This window comes from Idiotropiscis lumnitzeri, chromosome 1 (assembly GCF_059441095.1).
Source record: "Idiotropiscis lumnitzeri isolate Australia: NSW breed Sydney's pygmy pipehorse chromosome 1, RoL_Ilum_1.0, whole genome shotgun sequence".
In the NCBI taxonomy this organism is placed as follows: domain Eukaryota; kingdom Metazoa; phylum Chordata; class Actinopteri; order Syngnathiformes; family Syngnathidae; genus Idiotropiscis; species Idiotropiscis lumnitzeri.
The window spans coordinates 42,029,252-42,045,618 of NC_142391.1; the positions used below are offsets into that span (position 1 = coordinate 42,029,252).

At 40.3% G+C, this 16,367-nt stretch overlaps 1 long non-coding RNA gene across 1 annotated transcript; it reads left to right on the forward strand.

The window, feature by feature from the left end:
* The first annotated feature begins 3,253 nt into the window (after positions 1–3,253).
* LOC148344677 (uncharacterized) lies at positions 3,254–14,795 on the forward strand. Its single transcript, XR_015846139.1, has 4 exons — positions 3,254–3,369; positions 12,452–12,547; positions 12,695–12,797; positions 13,802–14,795. It is a non-coding gene; the product is annotated as an uncharacterized LOC148344677 (long non-coding RNA).
* The last annotated feature ends 1,572 nt before the right edge of the window (positions 14,796–16,367 follow it).

Below are 16,367 nucleotides of genomic sequence, written 5' to 3' on the forward strand. Positions count from 1 at the left end.
TATTTTTAAGTGGTACCTAAACACTGACATGTGTGTCTATCATCTAAAACTTGCATAACAACCCATCAGACTCAGAGCAAGTGGCCTGTTAAAAAGAATGTTCACGTTTGCGGCAAAGAAATGAATAAAAAAAGGGACTCCTCGCTGCAAGGTGACAGAGGAAGGTTGAACAAGGCAGATGGATGAAAACCAGCCCCCTCCTGCTCCTCTGCACCAACCCACAGTCAAACAATTGCGATCTCCATGGCTCTTTGTTCAGGCCTCCCATCAGCCTCTCGGTTGGCGGTGTGGTCAGAAAGAAGAGGAAATTGCTCTGAATTTGCGGGTAATTGAAAACACCTATACCCCCCATCACTTCTTGCTTTAAAAACCTCCACACCCCATTCTCCTCCCAAGCACCCACCGTCTATACCAATACACTCCTAATGGCACCCTTTCCCTATCGTGTCCTCCATCTCCCACAGGTCTCAATTGATGCAAACAATTGCGCACCCATTTACTGTCTAGAGGAGAGCTGACCCACTTGTGTGATTTTGGTTGCCGTCTCTCCTGTTCCACCTTCTCCCAATTGCAGGTATTGATGCCCTGCCATTGTTTCTCTCTGCCCAGGGGGTGGAGTGGTTTGCGGGAAAATTGGTAGACCCCCCGAGGTGTTTGACAGTGTTTATCGATTCACACCAGACTCTAATTTACCCACTGCTTCAAGCTTTTGAGATAGACGCAATATCTACAGATGCTACTCGTGTTAAGTGCACTTGTCGGAGCAATGTTTTAATGCATGCTAATATTCCAGGCACAAGAAAATAAATGCTTCCCTACAAAAATGAGGCCCAAATTGTTATTGCAGATGAAGTACATACACATCCAAGCTTGAGCACGAAAGGACTCGGTGCCAACTAGAACTTTATTTCCATTACTATTAGGGCAGGACTATACGACTGAAAAGTATATCACTATATTAAGTATTTCATATTGGTTGATAGTGATATATATTTAAAAAAAATATATATTTCTTTTTTTTTTACTCTTAAAAATAATGAACCACAGAAAAGAAAGGTTGAATTTTGGTAAATATATTTAAACATAATACTTAATCTTAAAGGGACAGTGTGAACAATGTTTAGGTTTTTCAAAGTTCATTCATTTTAAAAACCCACAATTATTTTCAATAATATGCAAAAATATGCTCTGTCACATCAACATATATATATTTTTAAATATAATTCCAGGTCAGTAATTATATTACAAGGTGAGCAATTGGCTGGCAACCTGTGTGGAGTGTACCGTGCCTACTGCCCAAAGATGGCTGCGATAGTTTCCAGCACACCCACGACCCTAATAAGGAGAAGCGGTATAGATAATGGATGGATTACATTGGTGACGCTTCACTATACAGGATGCTGCCATGTGTCGCTGCCATCTTTCTGCTACAAAGACCCAAAGGAGACAATCAACTGATCACAAATTTGCTGGATCAATGACTACAGCATGTGCAACAAATGCAATGCACTTACTTGAGGGAAGACAAGAAGTCATTGGCGATGACATTTTGCTGTCACCTCAAGAAATTAGTGGTCGGCCTGAGAAGTGAGGTCTCTCTGAGGCACCGTTTAGCTTGTTGAAATGACCACTAGATGGCACTTAATTACACACAATGTACCTTTAAGATTCAAAGAAGTCAACTGAACTAGGAAAAAGTCAAATAAACTGATCAATGAAGATTGAATAAACTGATTTTTAAATACAATTTGCTTGGTGGGCTGAGCAATATGGCTGAAAAATATTTCATGATTTAAGTATTTCATATCCGACAATATTGATAATTAAGTATTTCATAGTGGTCATATTGAAAATTATTGATTTTTTTTTAACCTGTTAAAACATTTTAAAAAGTAACTGGTGTACATTGTAATGTAGTGTAATGAGCAGTTGCTCTTCCACCAGTGCTTTGTTATGTTTGCGTTAGTTACTCCCCCAAAGCAATTTTGTGGACATGTTCATACAATTTAAGTGTAGTGAACAAATACTTTTTTGCAGTGCATAAATTAGCATTGACCAGCCGTCTCAGGACTACTTATCTTATTCATCATTGTCCATTCATATTTTACTTGCTTGATTTTGACTTGAGTGCGATGTCGATGGTTGGACATGGCGAACAACTATTTTGCTTGGCCACCACGTCTCCATCTGGGGTGTTTAATCAGGTTTGTATGCATAATAATGGAGGACTAAAACTACCAAAATTAAAAAAAAAATTTAAAAGAAATAAGTGAAAATAGAAAATAAGTTAACTGTAACTGAGAATTGAGATTGTCAAAACTGAGACTGACAGAAATGCCCCGCAAAAGAATCCTATTCTGCCGCCTACAGAGCTGCAAGTACTGAAATTTGCAGCTGAAAACCGTAATCGAGCAGCAAAGATTAAATTTGGGGTGAATGTGAAACTTCTTAGGGACTGGCAAAAAAAAAAAAAAAAAAAGAAATCTTAGATGGCCACAGCTCGAGGAAGTACACCAGTGGCTGCTGAAAAAGACGCTTCATTGATGTTAACGTCAGCACTTATATAATAGGTTTGCATGTAAAACATCCAGACATCAGTCCTAAAATGTGCCCGCATGTGACTGTTTTCAGTGCGCACGCGCACTTGCGCACCTCTTATGCGCACCCCTGTAAGTGCAATGCAAATCTAATTTCTTATGAAATATGAGTGATTTTGGTGACTATTTTTTCAAATTAAGACGCCTGCGTCACTGAAACCCCACCTCTCCCTGTGTGGCTGCCTTGCCTCTTTCATGATGTCTTATAGCCGGCTGCTATGTGCACGGCCCACAAAAACGTACATAAAGCATATATATTGTGGAGCCTTTTGCTGTTAATGCATTAATGTGCTATTCATCCAGATACATGGTAATGGAGTAAGTTTAGTTTTTATACAAGAAAATACATCTGACATATTGTAATTGACAACGATTCAAATGTTAGGTCATAATTGCTAATATTATGTCATGTAGCTAGCGGTTTGATTTTATTTACAACACTGGTATCTCCGTTAGGTTTGATCGTGGTAATTTCACCAGTTTTAAGGTTTAACGTCCAGGTCAATCCTCTTTGGTATTGGCCAAGCTTTACCAGGCAGTCCTCTGAGAATTGACAATCACAGACAAACAGCTGCTGAATGGTCTGTCACCGGGGAGGCTGGTGCCTAGGCCGTGCTGGCTGCTCATAGTGCCTCTTTCCTGGATATGCTTGTCAGGCGTCCTGTTGTCTGCTCAGAGAAAGTGGGTGTGTTTACTGAGAAAAAATTTGAAAGAGCGACCAGCCAGGGAGGGGAGGCCGCTTGGATCTTGCCTTTATCAAACACACCTGCAGGTAAGTGCACGGAGGAGGAAGAATTTGTAGTAATTAGTAGTAGAGTTCCAGCCGGAGAGACCGGTGCCTCGTTCTCAGATTTGCTTCGAGAAAGTGGGCATGTGTTTAGTTTGCAGGGGCGGTACAGGGCTGGCTCCTCACTTTATGATGTAGAAAAGTGAGGATGATTGCGTTTCATACTCTTTGTGATTTGGTTTTGTTAGGTGAATTTCAAGTCAAATATCTTGCTTTTCAACCTGATTTATTTGCTTCTCTTTCCTGCACAGGAAGTCACGTTCCAACTTTCAAAAACACACGCACACAAATTAGTGTGAGCGCACAATGCAGTGCCAATTGAAATCCTGACTTCATAATCTGAAAAAAAAATCCTAATAATAATCAAATCTGAGTATTAGCCCTGCTGACTGATTTCTGGGATGTGCAGAGCAAAACTTTAGGAAGGAGTGCTTAGCACCAAACAAAGGGAAAATAGATAATAACAAGGAGCTTGTAGTTAACAACTTCAAAAGCACACAGATATAGTTGAGAGGCTGTTCTGTTCATTGTTGTGAAGGAGAGACAATGTGTGAATTGACTCTACAGTGGCAAGAGTAGGCTCTCAATGCCGAAAACCACCTCTTCATAGGCACCCCTCTGACTGCAGCTTTCACCCACTGCTACAATCACCATTATTTTCAAAAGCATGCTGCCTGCTCTTTAAATATTTCATTTCCTACTTGAGGTTTACCTCACATTTATATAACAAAAGCCTCTCAGTTAGAGCACCTGGCAGTGGGAGGATGCAAGGGTAGATATCGAGATACCCAAACACACACACACACGCACCCCCACGCATACACCAACACACACTCATTAACGAATTGTTGCATACACATGATCTTTTAGGTTCCTCACATTGACTCTTGCTCCAGCATAACTGTTTTGGAGATAATGAGTTTGAAAGTATATTTTTGTCAGGCAGTTACCTACAAGTGATGGGTTATAAGAACATCATGTCGATTACAAAATTAAATGGGTATGAAATTACTTTAGTTTCACTCACATTCCACCTGTCACTCTGACAGGGTTTGCATTGGGGGCTTATCTCAAAGACCATTTTATTTGTTTTGAAATTATCTTGGAGAGCTCATTTCATTTACGGGAAGGAAAATTGTGTGCCATTGTGGTTAAGATTAGAACATATAATTAAAAGCATTGTGAAATGAAATCATTTAATTATGTCTCTGCGACTGCGCAGGAAAAAAAAAACATGCTGCATTTATTCTAAAATATCCAAGAAAACATCTCTGACATCTACTGCATGTATATATTAATCTACCTACAGTACCTACCTACCTACTGGGGCTGGACAAGTTATTGAAAAAACATAAACATTGTGATAATGGCCCATACAATATGCGCATCAAAAAGAGGTGTGATAAGTTTTACACACATATTGATTTGTATGCTTTTATCTGACAAATTAAATGCAACCTGACATGCGCATCGCCATCCAATAGGTGAACAAACAAAAGTATCGAAGGGCATTAATGATAAATATATAAAACCCGGAACCGGTTGACAGCCAATTGCAGGGCAAACATAGATGAACAACTCATCCGCGCTCACACTCATACCTAAGGGCAATTTAGAGTGTTCAATCGACCTGCCTTGTATATTTTTGGAACGTGGGAAGAAACCGCAATACCCGGAGAAAACCTACGCAGGCACGGGGAGAACATGTAAAATCCACATAGGAAGGCCGGAGCCGGGAATCAAACCCATGACCTCAGCACATGGAAAGCCATTGTGCTAACCAGTCGACTCACTTTGTTAACTAGTGATCAAATATTAAATTGAGCTAATCTTGCAGTGATAACGGGAGCCACTGGCTTGTCAGAGGTTGTCAAGATATCCTTACGAGGTTAGTCGCTCTAGACCAGGGGTGTCAAACTCATTTTTGTGGACGGGCCACATCGTAGTTGTGGTTTCCCTCAGAGGGCCGGTATGACTGTGAACCCATATAAATTGATTGGAAAGCCAGTTTTGAAATCAGAAGCTAGTAAGTAATTGTTCAACAATTTTTAAATTTATTTTAAAAGGGGAGGATTGGTAACAAATAAATGGCAATATCTCATATCTCAGTGTTGTTAAAAAGTGAAGAAAATATGCTAGAAACAGGAAGTTGATGCAGACGATTTGCCCTTTGCGGGCCACATAAAATGAGGTTGCGGGCCAGATCTGGCCCCCGGGCCTTGAGTTTGACACGTGTGCTCTAGACTTAGTTTTGTTCTGTTCTTTCGTTGAATTTCTGTCACTAAGCAGGAATACCACATGCTCAGGACAAAAATTCACAGCTCGATATTTTTTTCAGCAAAGATAAGATACTAGTGAAAACCTTGGCCCTTTTTTTTTTTTCAAGAAAAAGGTGAAAAAAATGTGGAAAGTGCAGTTTTTTTTCAATTTGAACAAAGTTAAAGTAAACAATTAGAAAAGTCGACAATACATACATACATACAATCAAATCACATTTTAACTTCACTTTGCTTCAAGCTGACAAGAGGAGGAGCACTCGTCCTCCGTGAAAAAAAGTTGACACATAGCCAGCCAGTCTGGTGACCTACGTTGGCTGTGTTGGCAGTGAAAAGCTATCTTGGTTGACACTTGACACAGTTGTAAACAATTCAATGCACTCACAAGATACATCCCAGCTGGTATAAAGAAAGCTGGCTGTGTTGAATGCCTACAACACTGGAAGCTCAAGCAGGAATTAGGAAACCTCAGTCGTTTGCCTCTATCCCACGTTGTCGTTTTGTTTTTTTAAGAATGCAAGGACGGGGATGGAGAATGATTAATTAAAAAATATGAAAAAATAAAAATGATTAATTTACGGTATAAAGACGGAGGGACAATGACGGAAGGGAGGACATTTACATATATATATCTATATATATATATATATATAACCAGTGCGTGAACAAATCAACAGCGGCAGCTGCTGTGCAAGGTTACTCAACACCAAAAAGGTGTTGCTGCCTTATTTAGTCCAAAACTCAATCATAAATATCCTCGTGCTTAAAGGATTACTTCTTAATGCGTACGCACGTTTTGTGCATAAATTGGTGCGTACGTAAATGAGGTCCATTGAGAGCACGCCGACAAGTGTCTTGCTGAATGGAGCCACGTGGCTACACAGTTATCGGGGTGCTCTCAATCACTCTCTGCTCAGGTAACACTGATTTATTTGTGTTTTTGATTGTTTCTTTTTTTTATTGTTTAAAGTTACTAATTATTTACAATATCCCACTCGTAGCCCCGTCCACATGGGCGGTCAGCTTTCCAAATAAAAGCATTACTTTGACTTTATGGTCACTATGACAGTCAGCCCAAAGCAACTAAACAAAATGAAATGTTTAATACTGGTATGATCCATTTATTCTCGGTGACGTCTTTATTGGCGCGGCCTTGTTTAGACGTTTGTGGTATTGCTTAGTTTTCATGTGATCAGTGAATGCAAAAGTCACAATATGCATCACTTGAAATGTAAATGTAAATTGACTTTGTATGTCTTACTTGGTCCTTATTCCACATTTGCACATTTGTCATCCTAAAATGTTTTGTTTTTTATTGTGATCTTGAATGATCCACATTTGTAGTTTACACTCAATTTTAGTTTTGGTGGAGTAGAAAGTATAGGTCTTTTTTTTTATGGCGACTTAAAGTAGTCATAATAGATTCTCAAGGACAGTACAGATGCCTGAAAATTCTAAAATCCAATTTTGTCCATTACTTCCCGCCAGTGATTTCCAGTCGTATACAAGGAGACTTGCTTTCAATCGACAGTTGGTCTGTTTTGTATTGGCGGTCAACTTGGAATTTGTCATACCTCCTAATGTTTTCAAATAGAATGTGGGTGTATATGCAACATACTGATAGAACTGAATTAAACCAAATATTTGAGACAAGATTTAGACTGCATTTCATAAAATTCCTTATTATAAAATGGCTTTTTTTTTCACTCACTCAATGCCCCACAAATTTGGATCATAATGGTGTCACTTAAGTGTACAGATCTTATCTGAAATCCAGCAATAAGCATTGCTGAGCTACTTTGATGAACTGGCTGCTCCCAGTCCACAATATACAAATTGTGATAGTTTGTTCTGCACGTAGATAAAGTATTGTATTGGTATCATTGTTGGAAAGCAAGCTGTGCAAACAGAGTGTGCTGTGGAATGATCTGAGGCTAAAGGTGGGGATGCGGTGCCAACAGGTCTGGACCCCACAGAGTGGAACCAGTCAAATTTGCTACTATTTGAGTTTAAACTGAACAAAGGTTTATAGTTTGTGACCTTGGGAATGTGAAACTTTCCTATACTAAGTTTGTCGAATTAATTTGTGATGCAGTGTTAACTCACTGTGCTGTACTTCTCGTTTCCTTTTTAATATCACATTCGCTGATTCGTTTGGATAGACACAGACTGTATATTGCAGAACTATCCCATCTTCAGAATATCAACATAATCTATCATGCCATGTCATTTATCTAACGGTGAAATTTTCCAAAAGAATACAATACAATACAACTTTATTTATATTGCGCATTTCACAACAGCTGAAATTGTAACGAAGCGCTTTCCATATGGTGTAATCAATTAATAAATAAAATTAATATATATTATCAGGAAATTAGAACACAAATTAAAACACAACACACACTAACAATAGATACAAGAAGAACAGCAAAACAATGACAGTCTCATGTTGAGTCGAAAGCAAAAGAATAAAAATTTATCTTCAAAAGAGTTTTAAAAGTGGACAGAGAGGGGGCTTGCCTAACATTTAATGGAAGCTCATTCCATAGGGAAGGACCGGCAACAGAAAAGGCACAATCCCCACTGAGGCTGCGCTTAGTCCTCAGCACCTCCAGCAGCATTTGGTCCACAGTCCTGAGGCAGCAGGCAGTTGCGTAGGAGTGGAGGAGCTCAGAGAGGTATGCTGGGGCGAGGCCAATTAAAGATTTGAAGACGAACAGAAGTATCTTAAAGCATACTCTAAAGGGCATTTGGAGCCAGTGAAGAGAGGCCAAGATTGGGGTTTTGTGATCCGTCTTCTGAGCTTCAGTCAAAAGATGAGCAGCAGCATTTGGTGCCCGTTGGAGGCGCTTGAGGGAGGACTGGCTGACTCCAAAGTAAAGTGCATTGCAGTAATCTAACCTAGATGTAACAAATGCATGGATTACTGTTTCTAAGTGCTGCTGGGAAAGAAAGGGCTTCACTTTAGCCAGCTGCCTAATATGAAAAAAGATGGATCGAACAACAGCAGGGATTTGCCGATCGAATTTAAAACCACTGTCCAGTTTAAAACCCAAGTTTGAGACTGTTGAAATTAAGCTAATGGAGCTGCATGGGAGGTTGCTTTCATGAAATTTAGCAGCAGTTTATTTATTTTTTTGGGGCGCATGCTCTTTGTCAATATCAGTGTGTCAATGTGATGACTTCAATTGGTCAACATCCTCAGCCAAGGACACCTCAGTTTATGAGCATTTTTGAGAGGTCCAATTCAGCAAAAAATGTTTTGATGGCTACAACATCCTAATAAAAATGCATGCTGACTGTAAAGTAACATAATGAAATATAGAATTCTATAGTATGCCAACAATATTTCTTAGTGATTTACACCTAAAGCCAGGTGCACACACATTGTTCCAAGAACATAGATTTTTTTTTTTAATTATTTTTTTTTTATAAATATGAATAGACCCCAACCAACGAGGGAAAAAAAGTCTCATAGTGTGTGGTGTAATTGTCGAGATTACTAACATACAACACAATACAGGAAACTATCTCATGGCGCAGTGACTTGTGAGATGCAGAATGGTGCTACATGACATCCACGATGCCAGAAAATATAAAGATGAAGAGTAAGGAAAGAGTAGAGGTCATTGGGCCTTTTCAGAAAGTCAAATCCGACAAAGACACAATGACAATTTGAGATCTGAAGTCCAGAAAACACACGATGTTTGGTTGGATGAACTCCCATGATCCCTTGAGGACCCTGTTAAGAGTGGAGAGCTGCTCCACTGTTCCACGGTCGGGATGAAAACCAGACGGCTCCTCCTGAATCTGAGATTCAACTTACCGACAGGCCCTCCTCTCCAGCTTCCCTGAATAGAACAGGAGCTGAGGAGTATGATCCGTCCGTAGTTGGAACACACCCACAGTCCCCTTTTTTAAAAAGAGGGACCACCACCCCAGACTGCAAATCCAGAGGCACTGTATGCTCCACTTGATATTGTAGAGGAGTCTTTAGGCACTCTGGGCGAATCTCGTCCATCTATCCACAAAGGAGCTTTTTAACCACCCCGGTGACAACAAGTCTAGAGAGAGGAGAGCCCACCTCAGAGTCCCTCAGATTCTGCTTCATGTCATGTGAAATCATGTCTAATGAGAACTCCACGATCCGGAAATTAGCGCCACCTTTAGACTTCACTGATCATGTTTATGTGGTGGTTGTGCACAAAGTTACTCATGGTGGATGTGTCAGACGTTTGGACATAATAGTAGAAGTTTAAATGCAAGAATCGGCACAACATGCAAGTGCCAGACAGGCATATAGAAAAAAAGAAGAAAAAAGTGCGACTCAAAGAATATGGCCCTAAATGGATTCAAGACAATGAGCATTTGGTTCAGATGATTGGGTTTTTTGTTTTAGCAACTGAGAATTGAGGAATGTAAATTGTATGTTTGAATAAAGTTTGAAATTCAACAAAGCATCCAAAAGTACCTGGTACAAAGTTTCACATACTGTATAAACAATATGTGCGATTGACTGATGACCGGTTTAGGGTGTACGACCTCTGTTACCCGAAGTCAACTGAAATAGGCTGTAGGACCACGTGAATCAAGCAGGACAGAGATTTAATGGATAGAAACAACAATAGAATATATTTTTAGCTGTTTGTAGTGCATTAAATTATTGAAACATTTGGTGACAGTGCAGCCAGTGCTCTATATATTATAATGGCCTTCTGGAAATGTCTTTGCAACAAGAAGTCAATATCACATCTAGGTCTACTGAAGGTACTTTGTTTGCTGATTTCAAAACAAACCCACGGGTGGAAAGGTGGCCCCTAGCAGCACGGCCAACTGGGAATGCTCCAGATTGGCCACTCGGTGCGTGGCTGTTACCTCCTGTTTGTCAATTTTTATTGAAGTTAAGACATGAACTATTTACCCTGAACCTTCCTTTGTGCGACATACCTTACCTACTCACTTGCTCCACTTACAAATATTCTCTCGCTATAATTTTTAATTGGCTGAGTATTGTCAGATGGCTGGAGTAAAAATACACAATTGCTTAAAAGTTTGATAAAGTAAGACTCCTGAAAATCCCCCTAAAAGTTGGAGGACGATTGCACGCTAGCATAACAGAGTACTGTAACATTGTCAATTTTTGCAGGTTCTGTCATCAGGAGGGGTCAAACATCGTTGTTTTTAACCATCACCCATGAAGGGAAGGCTTTTGAGCACATTGCAATGGAAGTGTAGTTTAGGTTTCATATTATGAGTTCCTCTTTGGTGGTCTCTGTTTTTTTGTGAAGTCTTGGGCTGAGGCTCGGGAGCTTAGCTGTCAGGGAATTGCTCCCCTATTACCTCCCTGAACAGCAAATCAACCATATGGGTTCATTTATAGCCTATTCAGCACAGAGCGCTGAACAGAGCACTGCTGATTCACCTGGCACTGGGCTTAGAACAGCCTTTATCTGAGCTCAAGGGAGACCTGGAGACTAAGTTGGGCCGACGCGAGATTCATGTCTGACCCCAAATAGTCTGGTCTTTAGGATTGAAACACAGGTGTATGAAGTATTCTTCATTAGGGACTGTTTTTACTCTCTCATGATGCTTTGCACAGGGGCTGACATTTGGTTGAAAGCAAGAGGCAACTGATATTTATCCTTACTGAAGAAAAACAGATTTCAAAAGGCAATGTGCTTCAAATAGCCTTATCGCCTTTCTTCATTGACAGTGTCCTTGTAAAAACATGAGTGTCCTGTTACTGAAAGGGGTACTGAGTCCTCCTCAAGAATGCTGCCTTTGCCTCACCCTCCGCCATCCCCCTTTTGCTCTGGTCTAATCGTTCCCTGCATCACTTACTTGGCCTTTGCATGACTCTCTCTGTGATGGTCCACTTCACTTAACTCATAAACAATACCCCCAGTCCCCTCCACACCTTCATATTTGTGTCTACTTCCAAGCTCAATGCCTGCGTACCCGCAAGTCATATTGGACCTTTCAACAGTAATTAGTTGAGGGGCTGCAGCACAGCATGATATTTCCCTCATCCGTGCCCATCTCAGGGTAGACAGTGATGACTGCTGAGATAATGATATGCTCATCATACCCAATGAACAAAGAACTTTTGTGTTGTCTTAACAGTCGGCAAACAGGTTCAGATGAGAACAACATGAAAGGTACAGGAATAAACCCACCACGGCACTCATCAGTTGTCGGAGTACAAACGACCAGTGGCATAGTATGCTCTTCAAGCTCCACTATAAGTCATATATTTGCGTCCTCTTAACCTGTGGACTTGCACCACCGCCATTTCAGTGTTGAGACCTTTTTTAATCTGTAACCAATCAAGCATCCCTTGAAGTTTTTCATCTTCTCATCGTCTCTTACTGGACTTCTCATATTGCCTTGGTGCAACACTTTGGACTTGTTATTCACGTTTATTCCAAATTTAGACGGGGTCTCGTAAACAAGTAGACGAGTAGGTGGTGATGATGATGTTAAGGCCCTCGTTACAATGTAGCAATTACGATGTGCTCGAGGAGACCACACCCCCCTGCCCCCAGCGCTACACTTAAAGTCTGTTTTTCACTCGTGGATGTGTTGTTGCTGAGTCTAAACAGGACTTTTTCCTTCAAGGAAGGTTGTTTCATGGGAAGCAGTTCAGTGGAACGGTAAATCCCATGGGTCGTCCACCAATGACAGCATAGACTCTTAAAGATACTCTCACATCTAATTGTGACTACATTGGTTATCAGCACTGCCAATCCCAACTAGAGCGGAAAGACGGAACAATTTTCCCATTACAGCGGGAGCAGACAATGAAGGAGGGACAGGGAGGCAAGGGAGCTCTGGTTCTCCAGAGAGAAGTGCAGATGGCTTCATCTACAAGTTTGAAAACACAGGTAGGAGGGATTGGGTGAGGGCCACGACACACCCGCAAATACTAGATGATGATGATGTCCTTGTGCGCGGATATACACATCACAGTTCATGCACTTGGACATCTTGCAATCAATTAGCATTTAACCTCCTTTCTGCTGTCTTTCAAGGCCACGTGTGCGCAGAACAGTGCCGTGGAGGATTAATTTCAACCAGTGCTTGAGATCATCGCTGCTTCCAGCTGCCGACCCCCTAGATAAGCCCCCTTCAAACGTGCGTATCCCATGCTTTGATCTACCACAAACTGCAGCTGACAATTTGCAGACATTCGCATTTCCAAATGTCCCATGTCATTGTGGTGATTTACATGACGCTTAATGTAGAGCTGACAATTGCGACAATAATGTGTCTACTTGTACTTCACTGCTTCATAAACAGGGTCGTGATGAAATCTCACAGATCGGAATCCAATTTAGGCTTTACTGGCATCCCTGCACCGACAAGATCAATTTGTGTACTGGCTTTCCTGAATTGTGTTTTTGCTATACAGTTCCCAAGCTACTCAGGCACGGGATATAAATAGGATACAACAATGAGTGTTTCATTCTGTGTATGTGAGTGAGGTTGGTCATACAAAACTCTCCCTTTATTATCAATGCAGACATCTTTTAAGTGTCTGCTGTCTGGCTCCACTCGGCTTATCAGTCCTCATTGGTTTACGCAATTACAGAAAACACACACACACATACTTAAATATATGCTCGTGCACACACGAACAAAACACACACATGCATAGAGGCATTTAGCAGCCAACATCCTGGAACTCATGCATAGATCAACTTAACCGCTGAAAGGGAGCAACTTGTTTGTCCTCAGCGTTATTCTAAACAAACAGACGCCATCAACTGTGCTTTTGACTACAAAAATCAATCATAACATTCGTTCATCTCTCTGCACACACTAGGTGCTCTGTTTCGGTGCAAAAGATGAGGCCATAGATTAGCCGAGGCAGTTGGCTGGCTGATCTCTTATCTAGCAGTACCTTTGCTAACCTCCACTTGGAGTTTGAAAAAAAAAAAATCAGTTCAAAATCAGATACACTAGTCAAAGTCAGACCAATTCCTCAAAAACAGTTTTGCACGCTAAAGTGCAATCAGCTTTGCTACCTGGAAAACAGTGCACCAGTTCCTGCCACTCTGTCATTGCATTTGTCTTCCACCAACTGTACTATAACCTCAGAAACACATCAGTGGTCTCCTATTGTGTTGACTGTGCAGGTGCATGGGTGCTGATAAGAAGCATGCGTTCCCCCGAGGTTCATTGAGGTGAGGCCGCATTGGGCGCCATCTGCCCTCAGCCCCGCTCTGGCATTTCCAAAAGGCGTAAGTTTTACTGAGGAGGGCAGAAGCAGCCACGCTTATCAAGCCAGGAAACCAGGACCAGACACCTGGCGGAGCCGCAGGGACCCCAGATCCCCCCATCATCGCGCCTAATATTGTCTCATGGCAGGGTGCAGGTTGAGTCAGGAAAACCACAAGTCGCCACTGTTTGAGAAGAGCTAGACGGCCCCCGCCCTCTGTGAACGTGCACTGTGCACCTCTCACCCTCTGCACTGATATCTCTGTCTGAAATGCCAAACCACACACTCTCTTTCTCTCTCTCTCATGCTCGCTTGCTCACTCACAAAATGTACACACATGCACACAAACCATCTGGCATTTCAGCTTGACGTCTACCAATGAGGACCTTCTTCCTGCTTGTGCACTTGACTCACAAGTCGGAGAGGTTTGAGTGCTTTTTGGATGCATGGAAAGGAGTTTTCACGTTTTCACTGATAAGCAACAAAGTGTAAAATAAAGATCACAGTATTTGCAAAGTGTCATTAAGTAGTAATTTGTATTTTTAGGTTTATAATGCAGTAGTGTTACAAGTGAATTCTAATTTTTTATATGAAATCCTATTAAATGCATCTATCCTTTTTTTTTCATTTTGGATCAAGGATGAGCGAGATAATGTGTGCCCTCTGCACTTAATATCAGTGCAGCGAGGTTATTATCGTTATGGAAAACCCGAAACATAAATTGAATGATGGCCCAATTGGAAGAACAAGATCGTAGGTTGACCTGCTATGAAAATTTCTGCTTTGACCAACTGGGCCAGGACTCACTTCACCCAAGGCGTCCTTCAACGCTTCATCTGATTGAATGGACTTTCACATAATCATAACTAATGTTGTATAGCATCAAATAATTTGTTAAACGTTGCACACTTGACATCCATTGCTTCCTGATCAACCTGGAAGGAGGTTTCTTTTTTGTTTTTCAGTTTGTTTTTTTTCATTTTTCCTATGACGATAATGTTTGTCAACGGTAGGCATGTGAAGCCGTTTGAGATTTTTCTGTGATTAAAGGGCTGTATAAATAAATTTCACTTGACTTGACTCCTTCATAATATTTTTGACACCATCACCATTACTATAGCATGTCTGCAAATGATCAATTCAAGGTTTGACTCCAACTATTATTATTATTATTATTATTATTATTACAATTTTTGTTTATTAACAATTAATGGTTTCAGTTAACTATTTTCCAGTATCAACTCCAAATCCCAATTCACAAATTTTCAAACTGGTGTTGTTGTTATAGAGTTAGCACAATGTATGGATATTATTCATTATAATTTTACTTACCTTTTAGTTTTTTCATTGTTAGATTTAAAATTGTTTTTCCCATCAAAGCCTTTCTCTGAATGTGCTGCTTTCTTGTTACCATACCAAAGAGCAAGCTAGTAAAACATTAAAATTTAAAGCTCTTGATGAGGGTTTTCCAGATCATTACAAAATATATTTTGTACAAATGCTATCATAGACGTATCAATCCCCAATTTCTTTACATCAACGAATTCCACTCCTTATTACAATTTCAGAGGAAATTAAAGACCAAATGTGAGGTATGCTTAACCCACTGTATTTTTTTACTTACTAAAAGTAAAAGTACTTTTCTTTAGACAGGGATTACAGTAAAACCTTTTCTTTTTTAGGAGGATACCAGGTTACCCTCAAAGTGACATATTTTTCGTGAGTTTCATGAGTTGTCTGTGTCTCCCTTCTTGAGCGTCCCCTTCTAGTGTCTGCACCCATCAAGTCCTTGCTTCCATTTGTGCCCAGTTATTTGAACATCAAAAGGCACACCTTTTCTTTCTGAACCCAATTTTCTACAGCGCTTGTCCTCACTAGCACAAGATGGAGTTTATCCCAGCTGACTGTGTTTGGGGCAGAGTACTCCCTGGACTGTTTTTAACAAAAAATAATGTGTGGATGATGGATATATTATTAGTAGTAGTACTATTATTATTAATCATTATTATTATTATTATTATTATTATTATTATTATTATTATTATTATTAAATGACAGTTGTTCTACATTTGTTTAAAATTCAAACATATGTTCAAATAAATGCAAATAATATATAGTTTGGGGGAAATGCAGCCCCATGCTAAGTAAATGGCAGCCTCCTTCTGTTCCCTCGTTTTAGAGGCTTCAATTAGAAAACAAGGCTGTGATGGTGTGAGTTAACATTAACAGCCAATAAGGGGATAGTGACTTTAAAGCTCGGCCTTCTGGTAGAAAGCTGTTGGAAATTCACATGGCGCAAAATTGGAGACCAATCAGCCTTCTGGTTTAGGAAACAGATGTGCTTTGGGAGGTTTGCTCTGCAAACACAGAACGAGCATACTGATTTCCACGTTTCAAAATTCTGTCTGTAAAAGAATGTGAATGAGATGCAACATATTTTGTAATCAGATTGGTCAATATTCACGAAAATCTATTTTGGATTC